Source organism: Theropithecus gelada, chromosome 18 (assembly GCF_003255815.1).
Source record: "Theropithecus gelada isolate Dixy chromosome 18, Tgel_1.0, whole genome shotgun sequence".
Lineage (NCBI taxonomy): Eukaryota > Metazoa > Chordata > Mammalia > Primates > Cercopithecidae > Theropithecus > Theropithecus gelada.
In genome coordinates, this window is record NC_037686.1 from 47,651,756 (window position 1) to 47,667,281 (window position 15,526).

The 15,526-nt window shown below is 39.7% G+C and overlaps 1 protein-coding gene across 3 annotated transcripts in view; it reads right to left on the bottom strand.

Moving 5' to 3' along the window:
• CCDC68 (coiled-coil domain containing 68) overlaps positions 1-2,651 on the bottom strand; it is a 54,237-nt gene extending 51,586 nt beyond the window's left edge. The window contains exon 1 of one of the 3 annotated variants that reach the window (XM_025365445.1): positions 2,320-2,604. The gene's annotated coding sequence lies outside the window, so the exon portion shown is untranslated. Of the gene's footprint in view, positions 1-1,115; positions 1,188-2,319 lie in introns of those variants that run through there. The other 2 variants (XM_025365443.1, XM_025365444.1) reach the window with 2 other exon arrangements.
• Positions 2,652-15,526: the final 12,875 nt, after the last annotated feature.

Genomic DNA, 15,526 nt, shown 5'->3' on the forward strand with positions numbered 1-15,526 from the left:
CAATACATTTACCAAAAATCATTGAAACACTTAGATATATTTCATGGTACGTAAATTATATCTCCAATAAAGTTGTTAAAAAAAAAAAAACCAGAAGGAAAAGTAAGAATAACTTGAATAAAGATGCTGTCTTCCTCCAGGGGGAAAATCAAATTATAGTCATATTTTTCTAATTTATAGCAAAAAAATAATTTAATGGACAGATTTTTTTTCCGTTTTAAATTTTTTGTTTATTAATTTTTGTCTCTAGATTATTGTCATCCATACTACAAGTTTAGTTTTTATTTAATTTGCATGAAATTGATACTTAGCTATTTTAAGTTAATATTTCATAGCATTAAGCCTGAAACACATGATTCCTAAGTTCTTCCCCAACCTAAACAAAAGAGAAAACCACTGACCAGAATAACACACAAGCTCCTCTATCATTTTTAGATTTGACTATTTAAATCAATTTAAGGAAATATGTGATTCGAAACTAATCTGGTTTCAGTCACGGTCGAAATTGAATGGATCATTGTGGTCTGTAAATCTATGGCCTTGACTTGGGGTGGCCTGGAGGACTCCAATGTGGTCAATTCCAGGAGGACAGAACTGTGTCTTATTTACACAGGGCTGTGTTTGGCCCAGACCTTCTTCCCCTCCCATCTGGTTCTCTCACACAGAACACAGTGCCCTCAATAAATATTGTTTTAGTGATTACATGAATAGGCCCACAAATTTACAGATGCACCAAATAGTTTCTAAAACTGAATGTACACACACACACACACACACACAATCTCTCTCTCTCTCTCTCGTTTTCCAAACCCACATAAATGGCTGTTTTTGTGCTTAGTAAATGACATTCATTTAAACATGTTAGTAAATTCATGGTAAAATTTTGCCATTATGAAATATTTTCAGTCAATAAATAGCCATATAATTTTGATGTAAATATCTCAGTTCAAAAGATGAGAAACTACTACTTTAAAAGACTTTTACATTCCCACCAAAATCTTCAGTTATTTCCCTTTTCAGTCATTATTCCAAGCAAACATACACCTCATTTTTCAGCTTTGTCTAAATCTAGCTTACGTTTTTTAGCTTTGGCCAAAATTTGGATTACAACTCACCTTCAGTGTTGAGCACACTGTAAACAAATAAGCTAACAAATAACATGCCTATCCGTAATTCACAAAATAGCATCAGTATTAATTTCAAAAGTCTCTAGTTAGGACAAGGGATCAATTTATTTTGTAAATAACAAGAGGTAAGAACCTTCTTATGACGTTGGCCTTGTGACGTCAGCCCGGGTCCCAGGAAGCATAGTTGTTTTCATTCTTTCTGTAAACATTTGAGGAACCACACGGGGACACTCCCTGCCTTGGGCAGAAATTCCTCTGTGTCAAGGGCCTTCACTCAAACTGGGAGTGCGGTGGAGAAGGGAGTGGGCAGCAGGGGAAAAGCGTAACAACAGCACCAATTGTGTCTGCCAGGGTACCTGACACTCCTGCCCAGCTCACATTTCAGGAAAACCGGACTTCAGTAGCTCTGAATATTTAATAGCATTAGGTAAAATCAAAAGGGCAGATTATCTCCTCTCTATCACAAACACAGAATAATTCCTTTTTGTATTCTGACACTTCATCCGATCTATATACACCAAGAAAGTAAAAGAGGTTTTGATTCCTAAAATAAAACAATTAGAATATAATGGGGAACAGACGCAGCTTCAGTTAGCTTCAGGGCTTGTTGCTTTTTCTGATCCTTATATTCAATTTTGTCTTCACTTCCAAAAAGGCTGAAAATTCACAGCTATGTTATTATCCAGCCTAAAAACTACACCTGCACGGTCCCATACTAGTCTTTAATAAGATAAGTGTTCCTTTGTCTAGCTGCCTAGCACTCTGTAACTTCCAGCTCTAAAATCTCATGATGCCTACTCAACATGAAGGAAACGGTCAAGCAATGGGCTGTTCTTTTAACTACACCTGCAGCTGCGGAAGCCCGGGCAAATGAATGAAGACAGCCACCCTCATTCATCTCTGCTGTTTAAAAAATACGAGCGCAGTGACCTGTCAAAGTCACCACGCTGGAGTTCCCAGGTCAGGGCGTTTACCGCAGGGCTTTTCTCCGCAGCCTCTGAAATTAGCAGGCAGAAATCGCGGGGACCCCTGACAAACGGATTGTATAACAACAACCTAAATAAATAATCAGGTGTGCGCCGGGTTAAGTAGGGGTTCCTCTCTGCGGAAAAAAAGTAACTCTTCCCAGTGGAGAAAAAACTTCTCGCCCAGGAAATTCGAGCCCAGAACCTAGGTTTTCAGGAAGGATTACCTCTTCACCAAGGACCCTTTTACAGGAAATGTCTTTGATGCCAGGAGCTCCGCTGGGGAAGCCGCTGGAAAGGCACCTGGACACCCACATACCTGGAGGGGATGCGGGGGCGCGCCGCAGGGACCGGGCCCGAAGATCCCTACCTTCGGACTCGCCTACCTTGGGGTGCGCCCAGCCGGCACGGGGTCCCGGTGCTGCTCCTCCCCTGGGTGATCGGGCCCTGGGGCCAGGGTCGGTTGCCAGGGTCCTGGGAGTGCAGCCGCCACCGCCCGCAGGTTTGGCTCCGCCCCGCGGGGCGCGCCCAGGGCAGAGTCCGGCGCCGGTGAGGCTCCGGGGAGGAGTCGCGGCTGGACGCGCCCGCCCATCGCGGGAGAGCCAGGCTGTGACCCTCACACCCCTCGCTAGGGTGCTGTACAGGCGGGTTGGGGGAGGGGATCGGCTGCTGCTTTTCAAGAAGTTTCTATTTGCACCCTAAGTTTATAAACTTTGTTGTTTTTTAAATAATTTTTGATTTTATTGTTTTTAGTATAAATTTATGGCGTACAAGTGCATTTTTTTGTTGTTTTTTTAAAAAACTTTCTTTTGGAACTCAAAAAAGTTGCAAAGATAGTAGAGAGAGTCCTCTATATACCCCTCGGTCGGTGTCTCCTAATGCCTACAGCTTCGACAACCATGGCACATTTGTCAAAACTAAGAAATTCACATTGGGCCCGGAACGGTGGCTCACGCCTTGTAATCTCAGCATTTTGAGAGGCCAAGGCAGGCAGGAGGATCGCTTGAGCTCAGAAGTTCGAGACCAGCCTGGGCAACACAGCGAGACCTCATTTCTACTAAAAATATTTTTAAAAAGAAATTAACATTGATCTGCCACTATTAACACTACTCCAGACTTGATGTAGCTGTCACTAGCTTTTAGGCTAACCCCTTTCCCTTTCAGGATCCCGGCCGGGATACCATGCTGCATTTAACTTCCTGTGTCTTTTGTCTCCTCTAATTCATAATAGTTTCTCTGTCTTTTCTTGACTTCGACAGCTGTAAGGAATTCTAGTAAAGTATTGTGATAAAGTATTCTGGTAAGGTATAGTTTTGTGGGGGTACCTCGACACCCACTCATGTGGGTGTTGTCTACTGTTTTCTTCTCATGATGAGACTTGGGGGAGGAAAGCCTCAGAGATGAAGTGCCTTCTCCATCTCATCCTCTCAGGGACGATGGCACGATGGCCACGTGACTTATCACTGGTGACTTGACCTTGATCCCTTAGTTAAGGTTGTGTCTGCCAGGTTTCTCTACTGCAAAGCTGTTTTTCTCTTTCCATACACTCTACTCTGAATGGCATGATTCAATTCAACCCACACTCAAGATGAGGGCAAGATTAAACTCCATCCCAGAGGAGGGAATATCCATATATTATTATTTAGAATTATTCTGTAAGGAAGATTTGTTCCATCTCTCTTGTTTATTCAATCATTTATTTCAGTATTTGTTATGTCAATATGGACCCATGTATATTTATTTTATATTTTTGGCTAGAATTCAATACTACATTATTAATTTTGTTGCTCAGATGGTTCCAGCTTTGACCACTGGGAACTCTTTCAGGTTGGCTCCTGTGTCTCTGAAAGTTCATAAACTTTTAGGATTGTGGGGGGAAAAAAAGGTGTATTTTCTCCACCCCCCTCCTCAACATTTAACAGATTGAGAAAACTGCAATCCAAATCCTTCAATATCCAAGGGCTTTTCAGAATCTTCCTGGGAATCCTACAATTACTGATTCCCACCACAATTAGAGAGAAAAGTTATTTATTTTTTTTTTACTAACAGATTAACTTGTAGATTGTGACCCAATTGGAGAAGTGAAAGTTGATGATTCTTAGGCAATTTTTTTTGTTAACTAATCCTTGTGGTTCTATTAAATAGATGTATGTATATTTACAGACAAATCATGTTGCAAAGATAGCCATGGATGTTTATTATAAGTTTCAGCACTGAAGAAATCCAGCTGTTGAGGATCATTTGTTACATTGCCTTGGTTCGCTCATGTTTGCATTTGCAAGTTGGTTCCATAAACACTACATTTCCTCCTTCTAAGCTTGGCTTTTGCTCAGTATTTGACACCGCCTGCTTTCTGAGACCTGTCCACCTCTCTTCCTGGCCTTGACCCTTCCTGGAGAAGGAAATCTACTTCTCCATTAGCTTGGGTTGAGCTGGGTAAACACAGGATGCAGTGGAGTACCAGTGAGTCCTCCAGAACTGCAGAGCTAAGTCATTTTCTATCTTTCAACTATTTTTAACAAAGATGGCAACAAAAGTAAAAGTTAAAGGAAAACATTTCATACCTAAGTCTCACCATATCTGCTATGGACTGAATGGTTTGTGTTCCCCCATAAAAGTTCATATAATGGAATCCTAATCCCCAATGTGGTGGTGAAAGTGGGCTCTTCGGAAAGTAATTAGGTCATGAAGGTAGAGCACTCATGAATGGGCTTTAGTGCCCTTCTAAGAAGAGACAAAAGGCTGGGAATGGTGACTCATGCCTGCAGTTCCACCTCTTTGGGAGGCCAAGGCAGGTGGATCGCTTGAGTCCAGGAGTTTGAGACCAGCCTGGGCAGTATGGCAAAACCTCCTCTCTACAAAATGTACAAAAATTAGCCGAGCATGGTGGCACACTCCTGTAGTCCCAGCTACTCAGGAGGCTGAGGTGAAAGGATCACTTCAGCCTAAGAGGTAGAGGCTACAGTGAGCTGAGAGTGTACCACTGAACTCCAGCCTGGGCAACAGAGTGAGACTCTGTCTCAAATAAAGAGACGGGGAGAAAGAGAGATGAGATCTCTGTCATGTGAGAACACAGCAAGAAAGCAGCTATCTGCAAACCAGGAAGCAGGCCCCCACAGACACCACATCTCCGAGTGCCTTGATCTTGGACTGCCCAACCTCCAGAACTGTGAGAAATAAATAACTGGTTTAAGCCAATTTAACACCAGTCTATGTTATTTTGTTACAGCCCCTGGAACTAAGACAGTATCCCAGAAGAAATTGACAAGGTCAGAGATGAAGTTGAGATTCTTGTGTACATTTCTGCGGGGAGAGGGGAGGCTTTAAGTGAAAGTGGTCATTCTAATTAGAATGAAATCATAATTTTATTTCATCGTTCTGCAAATAGACTATTCCCTCGGTAACTATAATAAATCTTTTGTGGAGGGAAGCAGAGAAAACTCAGAATTCATGAGAGTGTGGAGTCACAATATATTGGCAACCTCCAGAGGGAAGCTCAGGAGAATCTATAAACTATTTATTAACTTAAAACTCCAGTGGTGTTTCTCAGAGGTTGGATATTGGGGGGTTAGGGATGAGGTGGGGATTGATGTTTATGGATTTCTCTTACAGCTGTTGCTTTGATTATTATTTTTATGACAGCATATGTACAAACCATTTAAAATTTTTCTAGAGCTGTATATCTTCTCACTTTTAAGATTATCCACATTAAGGAAAAGTATTACTATTACATAATGTTTGGAGTGGCTTTGGTTGGGTCTGATAGAGATTAGGTGGGGACTAAAGCATCCCCAAACCACCCAGGGTGCCCTCATTGAATAAATCCCTCTCCTACTCACTCCACTAAAAAGAGGAGGGATTGAGGGTGCAGAAGAAAGCAGCAGATGCAGTCTCCCCTCCTGAAGAACACTACGAATTGTCACCCACGTTGAAAGAGAGTCTAACTGTAAATCTAACACCCTGCCTTGTGATATTGAGAGCCTGTGGCTTGTGGCATTTGGACCCAGGCTCATATTTGAAATCGCTGTTGTTTACTTCTGTTCAGGGATTATTTGCTGAAAGGGAAAGTTTTGTGTATATGTGTGTGTGTGTATTTAGTGCAACTTTATTTTATTTAAAATTTGCATTTAAAATGTATTAAAATTATTTTATTTTAATATTATTTTAAATTTGCATTTAAAATATATGTGTGTGTGTCTACACACACACATATTTAGTGTAATTTTAAATGCAAATTTTACTGTCATTCCGTCCTCTAACACATGCACATACACACACACACATACACACACACAAACACAAACACACACCATTCTTTTTTTTTTTTTTTTTTTTTTTTTGAGGCGGAATCTCGCTCTGTCGCCCAGGCTGGAGTGCAGTGGCCCGATCTCGGCTCACTGCAAGCTCCGCCTCCCGGGTTCCCGCCATTCTCCTGCCTCAGCCTCCCGAGTAGCTGGGACTACAGGCGCCGCCACCACGCCCGGCTAATTTTTTGTATTTTTAGTAGAGACGGGGTTTCACTGTGTTAGCCAGGATGGTCTCGATCTCCTGACCTCGTGATCCGCCCGTCTCGGCCTCCCAAAGTGCTGGGATTACAGGCTTGAGCCACCGCGCCCGGCCACACCATTCTTTAAAACATTTCATTGCCTCCCCATGAGCTCTTATTGAAAACCTAAACCCTTCCCCAGGGAGAGAATTTGCTCTGCTCTCCCCCGTCCACCTCTCCTGCTTCATCTCTTGCCACATTGTTTTTCAACAAGGCTGGATGATTTGTGGTGTTCCAAACCAACTCTTGTTTCTTACCTTATTCCTTTTGTTGCTCTTGTCTCACCCCTACCCTGACTCCATAGACCAGAATGTTCTTTTTCCTCCTCTTTGACCTGGAAACTCCTTTTCCATTTATTTCCTATGTATAGGGAAACCTTCCCTGAGCTCCCCAGTTTATGTTGGGTGTCCCACTTAGGTCTTCCAACATAAAGTGCTTGATGCACTGCATTTGCTTTTCTATAAGTTTTCTGTAGGAACTGTAACAAATAACTACACTTGGCTGCTTACGACAATGCATATTTTTTGTTATAAAGTTCTGTAGGTCAGAAATATGTCATGGTACCAGGGTAAAATCAACTGTTCCTTACTGGAACCTCTTGGGGAGAATTTATTCCCTTGCATTTTCCAGCCTTTTGTAGAGGCTGTCTGCATTTCTCCACTCATGGCCCCTTTCTACACCTTCAAAACCAGCAGCACACTTCCCCCTGACTCTGTCCCACTTTCACTTGTAAGGACCTTTGTGATGACATTAAGACCAACTAGATGACCCAAGATAATCTCCCTATCTCAACATCCTCAACTTCATCACATCTGCAAAGTCTCTTCGCCACATAAGATAACATATTCACAAGGACTGAGGATTAGGACATGGACTTCTTTGCAGGAGGGCATTATTCTGCCTACCATACTTTTGTCCCCATAGGTCAGGTCATAATTCAAACATTAATTAGGTTTCGTTATGAAATATTTCATTTTTAAGGCACAAAATCAAGAAGGCTTTGCAAAATTATAAAGGAGGCATGCTCCCATCACTTTTTTGGTCATGCCTCTGCCTGCCTTTCCCTCCTGTCCTCTCACATTCCTGTGATGCCTCCATAATGCCACCCTAAGGAGTTCCTGGTATTGGATAATTTTCCAACTTCTTCCTCCTCTCCCATACCTACAGTCTTTCTACACTTTCTGCGACTTGTGGGAAGGAAAAGGGAATGCAAATATGGAAGTTACAGCATTGAAATTTAACTCTATGAGCCCCACAAGTCTTGCATTTTGAGCTCCGGGCTCACAATGGAGCTGATTGCTAGGAAAAACACCCTATACGTAATGTCTCTCACAAGCTTAGGACAAAACTCCATCTATTCTACACACTTCACAGCTGATATGCTAAGTGTTGGGGTCCATTTTACAATTTTAAATTTCAAGGAGTTTGCACTTTAAATGGGTAGATCACATATATGCACAGAAAAATACCTATAAATGCACTTATGTAATAAGCTAAAATATTTTCAAGCAATAAATCATCACTGAGTATTAGTGAAGATACTAAGAACCAGAAAACTAAAAGAAAGTACTGACTTTAGTTGGTGTTCTAGGGAAGGCCTCAAGATTTGAGAATAATTACCACGTTATTTTGGGAAAACATGGAAGCCTTTAAAGGTCAGACACAGTTAAAGGCACCAAAACAAGTCAATGTTCAGGCAGACTGAGAATCTACCAAGCAGATCAGTCCACCCAAACCACAGGAGACTAGTGGGAGGTAAAGCAGAGAGGTGTAAGCAAGCCTTGAGTAACAAACAAGAAGTACAGGAAATACATTTTTCTTGTCCATCTCTGCTAAGAAAGGAAGGGAAAACAATATTGTAGGAACTGAAACTCTGGTTATTGAATGAGTTCATTAGTAAAATAATTAGCCAACGCTATCAACAATATATGAATGTCTACTTGTATATACAAGTCTGTCTACACAGGTGAATCTTTTTCTAGGACTCCTTTCACATAATAGGTACAGAAACCAAGACGTAACCAAGAGTGATATTCAGCATATGCACCTATGGATTGAGCAGTAGTACTGACCAATCAGAAAAGCTGCCAGCCATAATAGACAACTGGTGAGTATGAACCCAGGTGAACCAGCAAAAAGTCAGCCCTGAACATCATTATTTAAAATGATTGCTGGTCTCTTAGCAAAACTAAATATCCTGTTGGAAATGCCTTTTCAAAGCACCCAGTTGGAGTTATTAAGTTCTGATTTCTGAAGGCTTTCTTTCTGTTGATGAGCTTGGTTCACTTTATCTTAACAGTAGCTGGAATAATAAATAACAGTTTTCTCTGCACTGTGATCCCTTACCCCTAAGTAAAGAACTCATAGAGAAAGGTGAAAGAAGACATGAAGGTTGAGATGTATATTCTAAATTCAGGTATTTCTAAGTTTGGAGGAGGGACGTGAAGCCCAGGATAAGGCTGTAGGAAGGCTGTGTTAGACAAGCTTATTGGTTATAGGTAGAGCCTAAATTTCAAGACTACTTGTCTTTGCTATTTGTTCACCTTCTCTCCCTTTATTCTCATGCTATCTTCAGTTGGTAAAGATAATTTCAATATTAACTTCAGAAGCTCATGTTGGTTTGTTTTTATTTCTTCAGCTGGAATAGAAGAAATCTTACTGTATTCCCAGGCCAAACAAGATGAATTTTCTTTAATTATCCAGTGTTTGAACCTATCCATACACTGTAGTGAAAACCATAACTTTACAAAATATTCGTGCTTGTTTTTAAAGCTATTCTCTAACAGTCTATGGGATTTTGTCTTTCTATCCTTTTTGCAACAGCAGTGTTTTGGGGGAATAATTGTGGTTTGATACCTATATCTCTGTTTCTTGTTTTTTGTTGTTTTTTTTTTCTCTTTGAAATATTATCTTTCTTGATGGTTTGGTAAGTGGATGGTATCAAAATAAAAATTTTGGGAAAAAAAAAGTCTTCATGTTAGCTCAAGTGATAGTGGGGAGTTAATATTAGGGTTCACATGGCAATAAGGAAGATGGAGAGCTCATCCAGGTCCCAAAGCAGGAACCCTGCAATGGCTGAGACTCCTGGAGACTGGATAAGGATGGAGGAGCTTTAGGGTTTCAGCAAGAGTCTGGGGATTCTCCCTCTACCCAACATTAATGCGGCATCTCTGCTTCTATGAGGATGGCTTCTGGTGTCTTGCTGCTCTCGAGTGGCTTCCTTACCCTTGTCCTGTGAATCTTCAGTGGCCATGAAGTGTCGTGTAATGCAGTATTCAGATTAGCTAGTTGACCTTAGGCAAGTGACATAGCCTCTCTGGCTTCAGTTTCTGTAAAATGGTCTCTAACTTTCATGAATCCTTGCAACGTCAGCCATGGCGCCTTACTGCTAGATTACTCTTGTTCTCATCAGTTTGAATTTTTGAGAATGAAGATCTGATTAAACCTGCTTTTTCCTCTTTAGGATGAGCTATTCACAGATCACCTCAAAAGTCACAGGCCGTGCTTTGGCTTGACTGTTACTGGGATGGGTGCCCATCACTTTCTGTCTGTTTTCCAGGACTTAGTCACTACTTGGTGGTTACCCATGACAGAGCAAATGCCTGCCTACGGCCCCTCCCTCAACAGGGACTGTGAGTGTAACAAGCCCTTCAAATGAAAACTTGGGCTGGTGGGCACCATAACTGTGGCTTCAAGTACAAAGAAGATAAGGACTGAAGCCAAAAAATTCAACTTGGGTCCAGGAGGGGGCAGGTGGCATCTGGAGGAAGAATTAGAGTCTTTAAGAAAATCACTAAAGAAGGAAAGAAAGAACACAAAAATTAAAAAAACTACAATTCTCTCCCAGCTGTTAGGAACTGCATTTCTCTTTTTAAGCTATAGTTAAATGCTTTAAATTATTACCTAAGTAGGTAATAAATCTCTACATTTATATATCTGTGTATGTCAAAATTCACACACATATAAACATAGATTAATAAATTATTATACTAATAATGCACAAAACTAATAACATTAGAATTTGGGATTTTTTTTCTGTAAAGTGACCAAGTTATTTTATGCTCAGATTGGTAGAGATTCTGCAGAATTTGTTAACTTTTGGTACTTTTTGAAATAGTCTTTAGTCATTTTTAAAAATAGTCCTTGCTTTTGGAAGTAAAACTACATTCCTTATCATCATTATTGTTATTGCTGTATATTTTTATAATGTTGCCTACAAACCTGTTTTTCTTTAGATATTTATGATGTTTGTAGGATGTCTATCTTCTTTAGCAATTATTTTTTATTTTGTCTTTCCTAAATTCAAGCCTCAAATTCAGAATAATGAATCCATTAAGATGTCTTTCATACCTCAATTGTCTTTGGGTTTCTTAAAATGGACATTAGGTAACACTAAGATGTATTTCTTTACCCTACAAAAGAAAAGGCAATTGAAATAATTGGATTTGAATAAAATTACCTAAATTTTAAGTAAGATACTTGGTCTGGTTTCATACTGCTATAAAGATGCTACCTGAGACTGGGTAATTTATAAACAAAAGAGGTTTAATTGACTCAGTTCTGCATGGCTGTGGAGGCCTCATGAAACGTATAATCATATCAGAAGGTGAAGGGGAAGCAGGTACCTTCTTCACAAGGCAACAGGAGAGAGAGAAGGAGGAAGCTACCAGACACTTATCAAACAGTCAGATCTCGTGAGAACTCATTCACTATCACAAAAACAGCATGAGGGAAACTGCCCTCATAATCTTATCACCTCTCACCAGGTCTCTCCCTCAACATGTGGGGGTTACAATTCGGATTACAATTCAAAATGATATTTGGGTGGGGACACAATCAAAGCACATTAGTAATTCAAAAGTCTTTTGCAAGCTCTTTTCTTCACCAAACTTATGATAATTCAAAATAATGGACAAATCAAAATGAGAATTATCTTCCTAGACTAATTATACATAACACATATATACTAACAAATATCTTTTTATGATTATATACTTTTAAGTTAAAATCAAGCTCCTGTTGAAGCATAAATATTGTAACAATAACTGTCTATGAAAATATTTTTACTAAAGGATTTTAGATTCACAAATCATTTTCTCTTTTTGTTTACAGAAAGTCTGAACAAGCACTGGAGGTACTGAGTCATTTACAAGGAATCATCAGAGGTCTTTTTGCTTCTGTTTTGTTTGTTTTTGTTTTGAGATGGAGTCTCGCTGTGTCACCCAGGCTGGAATGCAGTGGTGTGATCTCGGCTCACTGCAATTCCACTTCCCAGATTCAAGAGACTCTCCTGTCTCAGCCTCCCAAGTAGCTGGGATTACAGGCGCCTGCCACCACACCCAGCTATTTTTTCTATTTTTAGTAGAAACGGGGGTTTCGCCATATTGGCCAGGCTGGTCTCAAACTCCTGAGCTCAAGTGATCAGCCCACCTCAGCCTCCCAAAGTGCTAGGATTACAGGCCTGAGCCACCATACCTGGCCCTTTTTGCTTCTTTAAATCTTTCATTAGGTCTAGAAACCAAGGCATCTCCTCCTTATCTAAAAGCTATAGCAGCAATAGCAAAGAGTATTTGTTTTTTAAAATTGGACTCAGTGGATTTAGTCCTAGGGCTTCCACAAAATGTAACTGTATTAGGCCAATCTTGCATTGCTATACAGAAACACCTGAGACTGGGTTATTTATAAAGAAAAGAGGTTTAATTATTTCATGGTTCTGCAGGCTGTACAGGAAGCATAGCAGCTTCTGCTTCTAGGGAGGCCTCAGGGAACTTGCAATCATGGCAGAAAGAGAAGCAGGCAAGTCATATGGTGAAAGCAGAAGTGAGAGAAAAGAGGGGAAGTGCCACACCCTTTTAAACAACCACATCTGATGAGAACTCTGTCACTGTCATGGGGACAGCATCAGGGGATGGTGCGAAACCATTTGTGAGAAATCCCCCGCTCTAATCCAATCACCTCCCACTAGGTCCCATCTCCAATTTTGGGGATTATATTTCAACATGAGATCTGGGTGGGTCAAATAGCCAAACCATTATTAGTAATATTTCTCAGTTCTACACAGATTCTCCGATTGTCCTACTGACTGAAAACATTCAGCCATTTATATAGCTCGTTTCTTGACCTCCTATGAAATATTGTTCATTGCTCTTCACACATCTCTACTCGTTACTCCAACACTCTACACCCAGTCTTTCTCTTTCCTCAACCTAAGGAGCAGGAACTTACCTCTCCTGCACAGACAGACTTCTTTGAATAATGCTGATTTAATTTTGTTTGATGACGATGGTTTATACTTAAAAAGAAAAAGTAAAAGTTGCAGAGTGGGCTACATTAGCACAGATGTGTATTTACCCTGAACATATTAGCTTCTCCCAGAAGGTAACATAGTTCAAATAGTTCGATTAATTCCATTTGCCTGGGCATGCTGACTGACAAAAGATAAAACAGCAAGTATTTATACTAATAATAGATATGATTTGAAGTTGGTAGACTTTGAAATTTCCTGAGGCTATCCTTGCTACAATGGCCAGTTTGTTTACTTCAGAGACTTTCCAGCCAGCTTTGCAGAAATTATATAATTCTATTTAATGAGTCTGCCCACCTTAAGGGGTCAATGTCTTATTTGTGTGGTTCCCAATAGAATCTGTGACCCTCTGTTACTACTTCTTAAGAAAGTGTGATTTCTGCTCTAAGCTAGTTTACATTTAAATTCATAACCCAAGGGAAAGTTTATGTTTTAGCAATCACTTCTTGCTGTCCCTTTATAAATTTTAGAGGTTAAATTGAACGGTTCAGGACCAGGCTAAAGGAGAAAAGCATCCAGGTCTCTAGAAAAGGCCAGCTGAACTTTGGGACATGTTTTCATATCCTGGGATGATAACTGAGGCTTCTGCTTCAGAGTCTAATAAAATAGTGGGTGGCCCTTTGGTTTCTCACATTCACCTAGCTGATGCAGCTGGCTGATGCATCTCTTTCAGATTCTTAAATGCTACTTTACAGCCCTTGTTACACCAGAGGTTTGAATAATTCATCCTGTAACAGAAAGAACGGAAGACACTAACCTTCCCCTAACTACAGGCGACATTCGCTGGACAACCTCCTGATCAGCAAAATCATAGCAATGGTTAAATGCTCTATATCCTAGATTAATGCCCCGTGGTCTAATATTGCTTACCTTTGGTCCAAAATGGGACTAAGAAAAGAAAAAGCAGCTCCTGACAGTCAGGAGATAGCATGGTATTATCAGCTGGCCTTGGCATTGCCAGGAGAAAGGAAAATAACAGGCCAACACCATTTATGAGCATTTATAGGTAAATCTGTCAGACAAAATATTATCAAATTGATTCTAGCAAGATACAAAAGGGGTAATATAACCCAACCAAGGTGAACTTGTTCCGGGGTTGCAAAAACGGTTTAACTATTAAAAATCTATCAACATAACTCTTCACATTAAGAAAATAAAGATGTGAAATGAATCATTTCAAAAATGGAGAAAGGACTTTTGCTAAAACTGAATACCTGTTCATGATTAAAAGACAAAACTTATAACAAATTAAAAAAGGAAATTTCCTTAATTCAGTGAAGAATATTCACAAAACTTTGTAAAAAATATCACACTTAATGGTTCTCTAATCTGAGATCAGAAATGAGGTAAGAAAGCTTCCATCACAGTTTTTGTTTTGATTTGTTTTCGAGATAGAGTCTCACTCTGTTGCCTAGGCTAGAGTGCAATGGCACAATCTCAGCTTACTGCAACCTCCACCTCCTAGGTTCAAGCGATTCTCCTGCCTCAGCTTCCAGAGTAGCTGGGACTACAAGTGTGAACCACCACACCTCACTATTTATTTATTTATTTATTTTGTATTTTTACTGGAGATGAGATTTCACCATGTTGGCTAGGCTGGCTTGAACTCCTGACCTCAAGTGATCCACTCGCCTCACCCTCCCAAAGTGCTGGGATTACAAGCATAAGCCATTGTGCCTAGGCCCATCAAAGCTTTATGCAATATTATATGGGAGATCCTCTCCAGTGAAGTAAGGCAAGGAATGGAAATAAAATATATAAATATTAAAAAGCAAAAATTATAAGTGTCATATACAGATAACATGACTATATATCTGGAATGTCCATAAAAATCTATAGATAAATTTTTAAAATTAAGAAGTAAGTTGATCCATGTTGCTGGATGCATGGTTAATATACATACACACAAAATTCATCAATTCTACTTCTGTAAAAATGCAATAAATAAGCAGAAAATGACAATTTTTAGAAAGATACTGTTTACAATAGAATTAATAAACAATAGCATAAATAAAATACTTGGAATAAATAAAACCAAAGAAATGCAAGGCCTCTACATAGAAAACTGTAAAACAAGCTGAACCAAACTGCAGAAGGCCCAAAGAAAATGGAGGGATATACTGTGTTCATAGATTGGAGCACTAATTCATAAAGTGGAAGATGTACTGTCAGAAGGCCAGTTGTTTCTCATATTGATCTCTCCAGATTTAAAAAATTACAATTAACATGATGACATTAAGTTGACAAGTTATTTATTAAATTTATATGGAAATGAAAACATTCATAACAGTCAAGACAAAGTTGAACAAAAATGGACTAAGTTGGACTTATACAATCAGATATCAAAGCTTAATAGAAAGCTATGCTAATTAAGTTTGTAAATGGCCCAAAAATAGACAACACCACAAACTGAGTAGGATAGAAAGTCTAGATATCCACATATATCCAGTCACATGATTTATAAAACGAAAAGAGTTATACTATAATTGGAAAAGACTTTTTTCCAATTATAGTGCCAACAACTAAGAAAAAAATGAATCTTGCACTCTACTTCACACCATACATGTATATTAATTCCAGCAGC